We start from the raw sequence: 14,458 nt of genomic DNA on the forward strand, positions 1-14,458 counted from the left end.
TGGGTCTTGCAGCATAGAGAAGGGCCAGTTACCTGAATTCCTCCTGCAGGGCCATTTGGGTAAGTCCTATATTCTTCCTAGGCTGACTACCCTAGGGGTATTGATGTGAACCAAACTTTAGTTCATATTGTTATTTGTGGCTTCAGACCTTTCCCAGCTGTCAGAAACACCTGTCCATGGTGCACACCAGTCAGGATCCTGCTGTGTTACTGTGGGTCTTTTAGGCCCACTTGGGTTCCTCTGCATGGGGAGAGGCTTCACTGGCACTCTTTCCAGCCTACCTAGAGTTCTCTGCATGGAAGAAGGACTCAGCCATGCTCTTGCCAGTCTGCCAACATCCTCCAGGTGGAGGAGGGTTTGCAAAGGCTCCTGATGACCCACCAAGGTCTTTTGCCTTGGAGAGGACTTGACACACTCTTGCTGGCCTGCCTAGTACTTTGGGTGGGGGGAGGAGGTCGTTGAGGTTCCTGTTAGTCCACTGAGGTACTGCAGGTGGTGGAAGAAATCCCTGATGCTCCCATAGGTTGCAGAGGTTGTCAAGGTGTCAAGGAGGAGCAGCCAAAGCTGTCAGTTGCTGAGGTCATCTGGGTACAGGGGAAGGTTGGTCAAAGCTTCTACTGACTGCCAAGGTTGGAGAAGCCACGAGTGTGGATCATTGGAGGAAAACGTAAGGAGTGAGCAGAACTGGCCAAAGAGAGAACCTATGGAAATTGTAATTCCCATGGTAATTCCACTGTAATTCCACTTTGGTGCCACCAAAGTTCTTTGGAATTCACATCTTGTCTGAGATTATTCCAGATAATGGATATGAAATGACAGGACTTAATGTGTGCCTTGATGGAATCTGGACTTGCTTTTTTCTCATTTTTTCTAACCCCCTATTTGGAACCTTTGGAATGGGAATGTTTATACTGTGCCATTGTGTTTTGGAAGTGTTTAACTTTTTTTTATTTATAGAGTTCGCCTTAAAATCTCAGAAGAGACTTTGAACTTGGACTTGCAATGCTGAAACTGATAGGACCTTGGCAACTCTTAGAGATGGACTAAATTGATTTTGCATAAAGACATAAACATGAGTCTTTTGGTAGAATTATTCTTTATCCATGTGCTAGGTAATTTGGTTACTGCTGTTACTCATGGATCCACAGGCACAAAGGAAAAAGGAATTTTGTATAAAATCATCAGCGTCATACCCCATTCTGCCAAAACAGAAAAAAATCCTTGTTCACAAGGAGCATGGGAAATGTTGGTGGGAGACTAAATAGGCAAATCTCTTTGACATCCTCTAATGAAGTTGAAGATAACTACACCCTAGTAATTGCATTCCAATGTATTTACCCTGGAGAAAATATTGGCAAATACAACCTGCCTACACATGTATAAGAAAGTTTATCATAACATCAATAATGTGAACAAACTTTATTCATCTACAGAATTGTTTTTTAAATGGGTAAATCTATGGTGGAATCATGTACACTCCTATGAACATATTCTCACTACATTTAGAGTGTTTAACACACTGGGTAAGGCTTGTGGACATTAGGATGTGTGAAAGTAGCAAGTTAAATTCTATTAATAAAAGTTAAGGAATATGCAAAGTGAAACTATGCTATCATATTTCATAACATAGATAAAACTGTAAAGGAAATAATTACCAGAAATCTCAAAATAGTAGTTACTTCTGGAGGGATGGATACAGGGCAAGAGTGTAAGAATAAAATAATCACAGGAATATATGCCAAAACATATTTTTGACAAATCAGAATTACAAACTAATATTAAAACACTGTGAAATCCAATGAAAAAATGGACCAAAGGCATAAACAGACATTTTGCTGAACATGGTGACCATCTGAAAAGACATTCAGCATCATTTTCTATCAGAGAAATGAAATTAATATCGCAATGAGATATCACTATTCACCTACTGGAATGGTAAAAGTAAAAAAGGGTAACAATAGCAAATATTGGTGAGTAATGCAGAAATTGATTCATTCGTGTATTGTTAGAATGCACAAGTGATTCAGCAATTCTGGAAGTAGAATTTCTTTTCAAGGGAAACGTAAAATACCCTTTAATCCATAAGTTGTATTCTTGGGCATTTATCACAGAGAAAGGAACTTATATTCATACCAAAATATAAAGTGAGTATTCTTAACAATTTTATTCATAGCTAGTCCCAAACTGTAAAGAGCTCAGTTGATCAGAAGATAAATGGTTGAATAAATTGTGATACGTATCTATTATGGCAAACTACTGAGATGCAAAAAGAGAACACACTATTGAATCAAGAAGTTTTTGGATGGATCTTTAGGGAATTACACTCAGTAGGAAACATTGCTGTTATGGACTATATTCCTTTGGCCATATCCTTTGGCCTTCCTAGGCCTCATGTAATATGAACACAGTTGAAACTAGCATTTGTGATTGGTTTGTTGTCTAGTGCTGGCATTGGTGATGTGAGTGCTACACCTGCCTAGAGGTAGGGCAGCAATATGATATAATGGTGAGAAGAAGGTGTGTCTTGCTCTTTGGTTTTTACTTTTGTTGTTTGGAGCAGCCATGAATGCTTCCCTGCCATGCTATGCTGCCTTGGAGCCAACTTAGAATGGACTGAAACCTCCAAGAACTGTGAGAAATAAACTTTTCTTTCCCTAACTTTGGGTATCAGGTATTTTGTCTCAACAATGGGTAAAAAGTAACCAAGACAGAATTTGGTATCGAGAGTGGGGTCATTGCTGTGACTATACCTGGCCATGTGGTTCAAGAGCCTTTAGAAATGGCTTGTGGGCAGAGTTTGGAAAGGTTCAGAGATGTCACTTGAATGAATAGAGCTGGAGCAGCTTAGGCTTTTCTGCAGAGGAGATTCTGGTCAGAGCTCAGGGGACCATCAGGCAGGTAAGAAGCCTGCCTGTAAAGATCAGGCTCGAGAAGTTTCTGCTGGGAAGAAGGATCACATTGGTTATTGGACCCCACATGATGTGTGTTATGGCTTGGCAGAAAAGTTTTCTGCATTTTACTCATGTCCAGAGGCTTTGCATGACATTGAGATTAAGGATGATAGATTGATTAATTTGGCAAAAGAAATTTCACATCATGGAGGCACTATACTTACCAGTGCAGTCACCCTTTTGTCAGTTTAGGAGTTAATTGTGCTGTTAGGAGGTGGTTGGAGGTGGTCACTGGGTGCCTGACCCTGAAAAGTGTATTCTTTTGCTAAGAACCTCCTTTCTCTCTCTGTCTCTATCTCTCAGTCTGTCTGTCTCTGTCTCTGTCTCTGTCTGTCTCTCTGCTTCCACAGTGCCATGAGTTGAAAAGCTTGCTCTTCCATGCCCACCCAACCATGCTGCATCTGCCTTGTAGTTAGATGACCTTAGACTGGAACCATGAGCCAAAACAAACCTTTAAGTTGTGGGTGTCAAATATTTTGACACATATTTTATGGTCCTGATTTACCATTCTATTATTAAAGTTATTTAGTCATCAGAGTCAATATTGGGAAACGTTCTCTATTTGCTCTCCAAAGCCTCTTGCAAGCTATCTCTTTATTCCACCCTCAAGGCAGAGTACACACCCTACCCCACTGACCTAGGAACAACAATCTTCTTGTCACCCTTTTGCTTCCTGCTCACACTGTTGAAAAGGGCCTGACTGATACCCACCCTTCCACAGATCTGTCGTCATTCTTGATCATGCACTAGCTGTGTATCTCAGTTCCTTGACATTCTAACTTCTGCTGATCCCAATTCCTCCATAGTTGCTGAGGGCTCCAGTCACAGTCTGCTAATTTTCACCTGAGGAACTCATCTCATCAGTCACAGATTGGAACATCCTATTTCTAATCTGTGACTTACTCACTCCAGCTTTTCTGTTTTCTAACAAGCCTAACAAGGCTTTTTGAACTATTTTCCTTCCATCATTCTTCCCATCACATTTCTTTGTTTGCTGTCCCATTTCAGCTCTGACACCTAGACCTAGTATTAGTCATCTTGTTGGAGATATGCAAAGTTTGATTGGATCTTTTTTCTGTTTGCAGCATCTGCCTACACACAAAATCCATCTAGAAGGACTCAGTCACTGACCTCCCCTGTGTCAGTGCTTGAGTGATAGACTATTGGCATAGAAATCATAAAACCAATTCATATTGGCATCACAGTATGGTGTTAATTAGGTAGTTCAGCACATGTCTAGATAAGCTAGCAAATTCACTTTTGTTCTGTAGAAAACTTGATCCTTCTTCCTCTGCATTTGCTGTTTCCCTAAGTCTCTCTCAGAAGACAACTTGCAGCAGATATTTTAAGATTGTCCTTGTTCAGAAAGTCCTAACTTTTCTTGAGTTACATGAAATCACACTGAGACTAATCTTAAGGTTTTTATTTTATTTCAAATGGCCATGGGGAGATTGTAAGGATGGTTCTAGGGAATATGGCAGATAGTCAACAATCATTTGCATAAATTTATACATTTTAAAAAATTTTTCACTGAAAAATATCCCCACCAAAATATCCTTTGTTGCCTTCCAATAGGAAAATGATACAGCTTAGATTGAAAGGAACGTGAAGCACAACTGATGTTTTGATCTCATGCATACTGGTAGGAAAATGATTTCATCAACATTTATCAGAATGTTCCGGTTCCTAACCTCGTCCCATAATTTTCCTTTTTCATTTTACAAAAGAAATTTATATATTTATTTCTGGAGTCCTACCCTGCTACATTCCTGTGGTATAAACCTCTGATGCATTAAATCAAGGAAAATTTCTAAATATTAGTAACAGAGATGTTTCTTCAACTAAACCCACTAGTATAACTTTTTCTACTTTGAAATGTCCTTTGAGTAGACTTACTTAAAATATGGTGTGATTTTGATGTTTTGTTCATAGATAACAGGAAAGTTTGAAATATACAATCTTCAGTTTTACAGAGTGTTTTAACAGATGTGAACCAGTTTTAGTTTCATGAACAAGGTGCTCTAAATTAAAAAGTGACTGGTTTAATTTGTAGTCACTTAATGAAGGACATTTATAAGTTCATAATATTTTTCTTAGATGCTAAAAATAAGTGTCTGTAATATCTGCTTCATAGATTTCTTTGCAAATCCAGGAGATTTCAATTCTTTCTTTTCATCAGGATAGAAAGAGGACCTGAGAATGACAGATGACAGAAAATAAGTTTCTTTATAAATAACTAGAGTTTTGTTACATAACTCAGAAAGAGCTTGAACAGCTGAATAATAGTGCATGTCCAAATTCTTATCATTAGCATCAATTTATATGCACAAGTTTTCCCACCATGAGCACATCTAGAAGAATGGGAATGGACATTACACCGAACCTCATTTTCTTTGAAGAAATAAGTGATAATTGCCCACATAAAAATAAACAAATTTTTATAAATCCTACCCTTTTCATTCAAAGATTATTATGGATATTTACTTTTTTCAGTCAATCAAAAATTTTACACCATATATGTATATAGGCATATATATATTCTGATTTATATAATGATAACTAAGTTCATAAAAGTATCTTAACAGTTTGAGCCTCCATTTATTCGTTATGAATATGATAATATTAAATACAAAAGCATATGTATTGTTACTGTAAGGATTATTATTAGGGTCACAAGGTAAAAAATTTGAAGCAAGAATATATTAAATTAACATGAAATCCTACAGTAGAACTAGAATAAAAATATAAGTCCAAGAAGAAAAGTAGGTGATGCAAGACTCAAGTACTGTATCTATTAATAAAGAACATGTTCATTTTTAAGTGAGTAATAGTGGGTATTAAAAACCAGTATGGATACACTGGGGAGAATATTACAGTTTTATTATTTAATAGTATTTTACATTGCATCATAAATCACATTGTTAAGCCATTTAACTTTTGGTGAAAATGTCTAAGTATTAATATAAAATATGAGACAAATTGACTAATCTTCAAAATCCTTTTAGAGAATACTAAAACAATGATTTTGAATATTTCTACTGCAAGCCAAACACAGTGTTCCTCCCGTTGCCAGGGCAGAGCCTAGTGTTGAACTTGTGATCAAGTCTGATCCAGGAAAGTCTAGGCAGAAGTAAATGGGGGTAGTTCAGGGGAAGGATTTAAAAATGGTTTCTCTTTTCCTCTCTTTTTGTTTTAATGCCTATGAGAATGAGACTCTTTTTGCCAATGTAGTCATTCTGTACCCTGGGGGAGGTGCTGTACCACTCTGAGGGTTGTGGAATGGAAGGATGGAAACCCTTGGATCCTTGCTCTTGTTGTTGAGCTACTTCTCTAAAACTATTCAGCCCAAACTTTACATTCAAGGGGTAAAGTTTAATTGCTTAAGTGTTTCAGGTTTGGATTTCTGTTGGTTATAACTACATCCTCTAGAAAATTGAGTACTCCCTTATATGCTAAGGAAGATGAACCTACTATTATTTCTTTCCCATAATGAGAACTGCAAACCCGAAAAGATTCATCAATGAATTTTACCAATAATTTAAGAACAAAATAAGATCAGCCTTCAATTCTTCCAAAGAACATTTAAAAAGGAGGAAATCTCACCACATTTTATGTAGTCAGAAAACCTTGACTCTAAAAACTGACAAGGACACAGGACCTCCAGCAGTGTGCAGCACTGGGCTAGAGCTGGCCCCTCCTGTGCCCCTGCTATCATGTCACCCACCTTGGGACACAAGACCTCCAGTGGCATGCAGGGCTGGGCCAAGCCGACCACTTCTGCACTCTTGCTATCCCACTGCTGCCTTCGTAGACCTCTGACTCCCAGACCTATGATTGCTGTTGATCTTCAGCTCCCACTTCTCCCCCTAGAACCTTGAACTGCAGTGGATTAACTGTGCTTGGTTGATGGGAGACTCAGTAACCCCTCATCCAAACAGAAGACCTCAGTAGGCTTCCATTGGTGTGGTGAATTTGCCCCTAAATAAGAATAGAGTTTGCCACCTTCAGTGGATAAACAGGAGCACTAGCCAAGCCAATTCAGAAGTAGGATGTTGGTGAGCTTGGCAAGAGTGTGGGTGAGTCTTTCCTCCACACAGAGAACATCAGGTAGGTTGAGGAGGGCGTCAATAAAGTCTCCCCCAACCTGTAGAAAATTAAAAGGGCTTATGAGACACAGTGACACAGTAGAGTCCCAGCCAAGACAAACACTAAACATGGATACCTTGTGACTCAGAACAACCTGAAGACATAATAACAGCGGGAACTAAAGGTTCATTTACATCAATACTACTAGGCTTGTCAGCCTAGGAAGAATATAGAACTCACTGATCAGGCCCTGCAGGAGGAATTCAGGTTACTGGCCCACCTCTTTATTGAGGGACACAGCAATTGGACAAACATCAACCATACAATAGGACCCTAAGATGCACACTACTGATAGTTGAGACCAGTGGGATTGAAAGACCAAATATTAACCCAAAAGGTGAAAATGACAACAAAAAAGCAAAATGCAATCTAAAACATCTAGTCCATCAGGAGCAAGTACAGCAGGCATTAAAATAGAAGACTTTAGAAGTCATACACCTGAAATCTCTGAAAAGATAGCAAGTGAAATAAGGAAACAATCCATGAGGATATAGAGGAAATCAAATTAGAAACAGTTTCTCAGATAAAGACAAAAATGACAACCTTAGTAAAGGAGTTGCTCAGCATAGCTAGAGAAGAAATACATTTAAAAAAAGTACAGGAACATGGGAAACTGATTGAAACCTTGAATGAACAATATAGAAAACAAGCATAATCCATGAAACAAACTCAAAGAGACATCCAAGAAACAAAAAATTCTACTGAAAGCTGGCAAAACCATTTAAATGAAGCTGAGAATAGAATTTCAGACCTCGAGGACAGGATTGTAATTAGTGATCATGAAAGGCTAGGACTTTTAAAAACAACAAAGCATCATGAAATGACAATCCAGCAGTTTCAAGATGATGCCAACAGAAACAATGTAAGACTAATAGGCATCAGTGAAGATGCAGGAGTCAACACAAATGACATAGGTAAACTATTCATAGAAGTAATAGCAGAAAGTTTCCCAAACATGGTGAAAAATCTGATATGCAGATAAGTGAGGCATACAGAATGCCAAACAGTCACAACCAACATAAATCTGCACCCAGACATATAATAATTAAGATCCCAGACATACAGTATAAAAACAGAATACTAAAAGCTGTTAGAGAAAAGACACAACTCACCTATCAAGGAAAGCCCATTAGAATCATGACAGACTTGGGCGCTGGGGATTTAGCTCAGCGGCATAAGTGCCTGCCTTGCAAGCAGGCAGTCGTGAGTTCAATCTCCGGTACCGATAAAAAGGAAAAAGGCAAAAAAAAAAAAAAAAAAAAAAAAGAATCATGACAGACTTTTTGGCACAAACTCTCAAATCAAGATGAGCTTGGAGTGAGGTGTTTCAAGCCCTGAAAGAAAACAGCTTTCAACCCAGATTGATAGACCCAGAAAAAATTTCTTTATAATTTAATGGAGAAATAAGATACTTCCATGACAAAGAACAGCTGAAGAAATTCATGTCTACCAAACCAACCCTCGAAAGAGAATTGAAGGACATACTAGCTAGAGATAAAAATGCCACAATCTCCAGAACAACAACAGAAAGAAACCACCAGGCAAGGCAAGCAATTAACAAGGGGGAAAAGCAGAAAACAAACAACTGGAACATAGCAAGGCAAAGTTGAGCCAATACGTATCAGTTATATCCACAAATGTAAATTGTCTCAATTCACCTATCAAAAGAAATAGGTTGACAAAAATGCATCAATAAATAGGATCCCACAATATGCTGTATTCAAGAAATACATATGGCCCAAAAGGAAACTCATAGATTAAAAGTCAAAGGATACAAAACAGTATTATATGCAATAGAAACCCAGAAAAAAACAGGAGTAACTATTCTATTTGCAGACAATGTGAACTTCAAAACTTAAATGATTAAAAGAGATAAAGAAGGTCACTACATATTTGTTAGTGGAAAAATTCAAGAGGAAGAACTAATAATTATGAATATATATGCACCAAGTACAGGAACACCCAACTATGCAAGACAAATACTAGTGGACATGAAAAATCAAATACACAAGAACACAATTATAACAGGGGATCTTAATACCCCATTGTCACAAAGAGATAGATCAACTAGACAAAAAGTCAGCAAGAAATAATAGAACTGAATCATACCTATGAGCAAATGACTTAGTTTAATATACATTCTTCTCAGCTGCACATGGGACATTCTCCAAAATATACCATATATTAACCCATAAAACATTCTTAAGTAAATGCAAAGGGATTGAAATTATCCCATGCATATTATCTGACCATAGTGTACGTAGATTGGAAATTAATGGCACAAGAAATTGCAAAACCTGCATAAATACATGGAAATTAAATAACAATCTTCTGAACAACTACAAAGACACTCAGCCACCTGATATTTGACAAAGGGGCTAAACATGTTCACTGGAAGAAGGATAACCTTTTTAATAAGTAGTGTTGGAAAAATTGGCTCTCCACATGCTGAAGACTGAAAATAGACTCATGCCTATCACCAGGCACTAAACTAAAGTTAAAATGGATCAAAGATTTAAATATTAAAACAAGAACACTAAATCTACTGGAAGACAAGGTAGATAGAAATCTTGGGGACATAGGAGTAGGCAGAGAATTCATGAACAAAAGGCAAACTGCATGGGAAACACTTCAAAGAATCAACAACGGGGATCTCATATTACTAAAAAGTTTTTGCACTTTGAATGAAATCCTAATAGAGTGGAAAGAAAATCCACAGAATGGGAAAGAATTTTAGTCAGACCCCTCAAAGGACTTATATCCAGAACATGTAAAGAATTGAAAAACATCAAGCCCCCCAAATTCAAAGACCCTCTCCAAAAATGGGCATGAGATGAACACACATTCTCAGATGAAGATATACAAATGGAAAATATCTACATGCAGAAATGTTCACCATCACTGGTCACTCGAGAAATACAAATTAAAACAACATTGAGATTCCATTTTACTCCAGAAAGAGTGACTGCCATCAAGAAATCAACTGATAACAAATGTTGGCGAGGCTGTGGGGAAAAAGGAACACGTCTCCACTGTTGGTGGGAGTGTAGACTGATGCAGCCACTGTGGAAATCAGAATGGAGATTCCTCAGAAGAGTAGGGTTGCAAGTTTCATTCAATCCAGCTTTTCCCCTCCTGGGTATTTTCCCAGAAAAACTGAAAAGGTCATGTCACAGTGATATATGTGCAGCCATGTTTATAGCAGCAAAATTTTTAATAGCTAAATCTTGGAGACAACAAAAATGCCCATCAACGGCAGAGTAGATGAAAAAGATGTATTTTTATACAATGGAATATTACTCAGCTATAAAAAGGATGATTTTGAGGCCTTTATAGGTAAATGGAGGCAACTGGAGACAATCTTTATAAATGAAATAAGAATCATATTTGTAAATGTCATATTGTCTCTCTAGTGTAAAAAGTAATAAAAACTATAGGAGTAATAAGATCCAAAATGTGTAATAGCTATTGTAAAAAAGAAAGGGAAAGAAAGTGCTCTATATAACTGCATGTATATTTAACTGTGTAAGATAGACAACCATATTACTAAGTTTTTGTTGTGTTGTTGAATAGAACTGTTTGCACTCTCATTGTTTAATTGTCCACTTTTTATGCTTTAATTTTGTAACTTGAACAACTATTTCTAAAATGACATGTTTTGATATGTAATTTTGTAATGTAAATTTTAATATGTAATTTTAATATGCAAATTAATATGTAATTTATCGACTAGTGATTTCTTAGTGTTAATTTTTTTTAAAGACTATTATTTCTACCCTTTTTTCTGTTTTCCTTTTTTTTCTTTAAAAAAATCCTGACAAGGATAATTTTGAGAAAGGGAAATTACCAATCTATTTCATTCCAAAGCATCAAGGTAAAAATAAAAATAAAAAAGTATGTGTGTGTGTGTGTGTGTGTGTATGTGTATCACAAATATGAACAACATATTTATATATGTATCACTATATATATATATATATCTCACAAATCAAATATATATATATTAAAATCAGTCCAGAGTTTCCACCATAGCCAGATGGAAACAGAGATGCAGGCTTGGAGCTCAGAGGAGAGCCAATGGGGTGACACAGAAACTCTGAAATGGAAATAGGAAAACAAACCTAGATACAGAGAATCACTCTGAAGGAGATGACGAAGGACCCAGGTCTCAGGAATGAAGATCAAGTTACTTTTCCAGTTGAAGAACTAAGACCTGATGGGTGCCTGCTGAAGTCTGTGGGAATACAGAATGGTAGTCGAATAAGGTAGTTTCAAATACCAGTGATGACTTCATGAACAAGCACTGTAATTGGTATGATTATTTCTTTATTATTAGTATATTTGCAATGCATAACAACTACACGCCTCTTTGGGAACTGGCACACATGCATGTTGTGCTTCATTTTTACTCCCTTTCCCCTTAACCTTCCCTTTCCATTATCCTATTGGCCCCTCCCCATCTCTTTCTATGGCCTACCATCTTTCTCTTATTTTGCTCTTTAAATTACTTATATTTCGGGTCTCAGGTAAACCATATGATTTTAGTCTGATTTATTTTATTTAGCATAATGGTTTCAAATTCATCCATTTTCCAATGAGGGACCCAAATTTATTTTTTTATGACTGAATATTATATCTGCTTTCCTTATTTAGCCATGGTGAGTTGTGCTGCTTTTTGCATGTATCCCTGTAATACAATGACTTCAACTCTTGCAGGAAGATACACGCAAGAAGTACAGCTGGCTCAAATGGAATTTCTATATTAATTTTTGAAGAATGGCCATATTGAAGACCCCTATAACAAAAGCACAGTGCTCCCTGTACTTTTGAAGGTCTATAAATTGAAAAGTCCTCTATATTCTTGGAATGGAAGAACTGATATTGTTAAAATGGCCATATTACAAAAATGTTATACAGATTTAATGCAATTCCAATCCAAAAGTGGTCATATTCTCCAGAAACAGAATAAAAATTGTCATGATTATTTTCTGTTTTAATATAGTTGTGCATATAAATATATATGGCAGGTATTTTTTTCTTTGTGTTCCTCACCAAGTAACATATCTTTATTGCCTTTATCAGTATTTAAGTTTGGTTCAGTCTACATTGTATGTTATATAATGTCACAAGAAGGGTAAGTATCACCCAAAGGAAGCTTTGCTTCATATTTTGGAGAAGGAATTAGTGGGGTTCTGATATATGCAGGATAGTTGTGTTATATCAGGTAGAAGTATGAACTGGCTTTTTTATTAATTTGGATATTAAGTATGCTTCAAAGTGATGTGTCTCATTGACAAGTTTTATTGGTCAATGCTTAGTACAGTCAGAGGTAAAAGAGTGCAAAATGTGTGTCTGCACACGCTGGAGACCCACAGCGTCTATCAAGGGCCTGAAGCCTACAGCAGTGTCCTTTACAAGTCATATCAGGAGGCTGAAGGCTCTGAGTGGCAGACTGAAAGATCTGTGCCCAAAAGACTCAAAAGTCAGTGCTGGAACCTGAAGGGTCTGTGTTAGAAGGCTGAGAAATTTGTATCAGAAGGCCAAGGCATCTGCACTGGAAACCAGGAAATGATGTCCAATATGAAGATAAGGATTGAAGCTCCTCTGAAGAAAGAAAACAGTCAAAACTCTTTCAAAGAAAAGCCACTTAAACTCCTAAAAGCAAATAAACAATCAAACAAAGAAACACAACAATCTCCAGGACTCTTCTCCAAGGAAGATAAGCTGAAATTTTTCTCTCTCTACCATTCCAATAACAATCCTGCTTCCACGCTTAGAATCATTGTGACTCAATTCATCTGGGCCTTTGCACTCAAACTGAAAGTCAGTTAACCACCACACAACAAGTGGGTTGTGACCATTGTGATAAGTCAATATGACTGGGTTACGATCAGAAAAGTACAGTTCTGAGTGTGTCTGTGGGGTGTGTCTGCGGGGTGATGAGTAATAGGGATAGCCTCAGAATGAGGGAGATCAACCACTCTGACTGTAGTTAGCACCATCCAATAGGATTGGAGCCTGAGTGGAGTGAAATGAAGGAAGAAAGAAGTTGGCATGCATCGAAGAGCTCCCTCGTGCTTGAGGGGTACATCTTTTCCTGCTGCTGCCTGTAAATATCAGACTCCAGGTCTAACGCAGATCTTTCAATGCAAACTCACACTGGTACTCTTTGGAGTTTCATAGCCTCCAATCTTAGGCGGGTGCTGTGTCCTTAATGTCTGTCTTAGTAGCTTCCAGCTTTTTACACTGAGCAACCACTGGATGCTTTGGCACTCATGCATGCTGATGGCCACCATGGACTCTCCTGCTTCTGATACTATAACCCTAACTACTAAACCCCTTGGTACTCGAGGGGTATTCTGCAGTCCCCATTCTGTTACTCTACAGCACCCAAACCAGTGCATGGTCTATGTAATATTTGCTGCTGAAAAGCGCTAAACACTAAAGAAAATTATTTTTAGTAGCAGTAAAGCATTGTTGCCAGGACTAGTGGTGCATGCCTGTAATCCCAGCCCTCAGGAGGTGAGGTAAGAGCACTGTCATGAGTTTGAGGCCGGCCTGGGTGTCATAGTGAGTTCCTGGCAGGCCTGGACTACAAAAAAAAAAAAAAAAAAAAAAAAAAAAGAGTTCCTGTGCTGCCTTCCTGAGCTGTGTTTAATTCTGAATTTTACCTTAAGGACTTTGAAACTTTGGAAATGCTACAGTTGGTTGCTTTTGGCATTGCTTTCTTCATCTATAAAGGCAAATAATATTACCCACTTTAGTACTCACTATGAGAACTAAGGAAATTCAGTAATATTAGGGATCCCAGGACAGGCATGGCCATATTACTGTTGTAAAATAAATGATTCCCACTATGGGTTCCACTTACTGCTTCAAATTATGGGCATTTAAAGCATTCCATATTTTGAAGAATGTAAACATTTTGGAGGGAGGAGCATTCCAACAACTGCCTTATATTTTTACAGGAAATCCAATCTCAAACAAAATGAAAGACTCTGTACTGAGGAGTTAGAAAGCAGGTGGGGTGGGGTTATAGCTAGTGGGTTAGTGGGAACAAGTCTAAATCTCTAGCAGTGACTGAGAATAAGACAGAAACTGATACATATTTTGTGAGCAGGAATTACAAATTTGACAGCAGTTTATTACATTCTAAATAGATTTACTTAAAAGGAATTGTTTATCATAATATAGGAACATTCTGGGAAGAGGGGAGGGCGTTTCTTGCAGGGAAAGAAAAGCAGAGTTAAATATGCCCTTCACTAGGCCAGTCCATTCTGGACCTGAAGTCCTGGAAACAAGTAACACAGCCAAGTCGACTCAGGATGCAGACACTCGGGCTACCTGAAGTTAGCAGGCTG

At 37.7% G+C, this 14,458-nt stretch overlaps 1 protein-coding gene across 1 annotated transcript in view; it reads right to left on the reverse strand.

The window, feature by feature from the left end:
* Window positions 1-4,396: 4,396 nt before the first annotated feature.
* LOC100734545 (dehydrogenase/reductase SDR family member 7-like) overlaps window positions 4,397-14,458 on the reverse strand; it is a 66,857-nt gene continuing 56,795 nt past the window's right edge. The window contains exon 7 of the mRNA XM_063240808.1: window positions 4,397-5,144. The gene's annotated coding sequence lies outside the window, so the exon portion shown is untranslated. The remainder of the gene's footprint in view (window positions 5,145-14,458) is intronic.

Source organism: Cavia porcellus, unplaced genomic scaffold, assembly GCF_034190915.1.
Source record: "Cavia porcellus strain 051 isolate PalLab524CR breed Dunkin Hartley unplaced genomic scaffold, mCavPor4.1 scaffold_31, whole genome shotgun sequence".
NCBI lineage: Eukaryota > Metazoa > Chordata > Mammalia > Rodentia > Caviidae > Cavia > Cavia porcellus.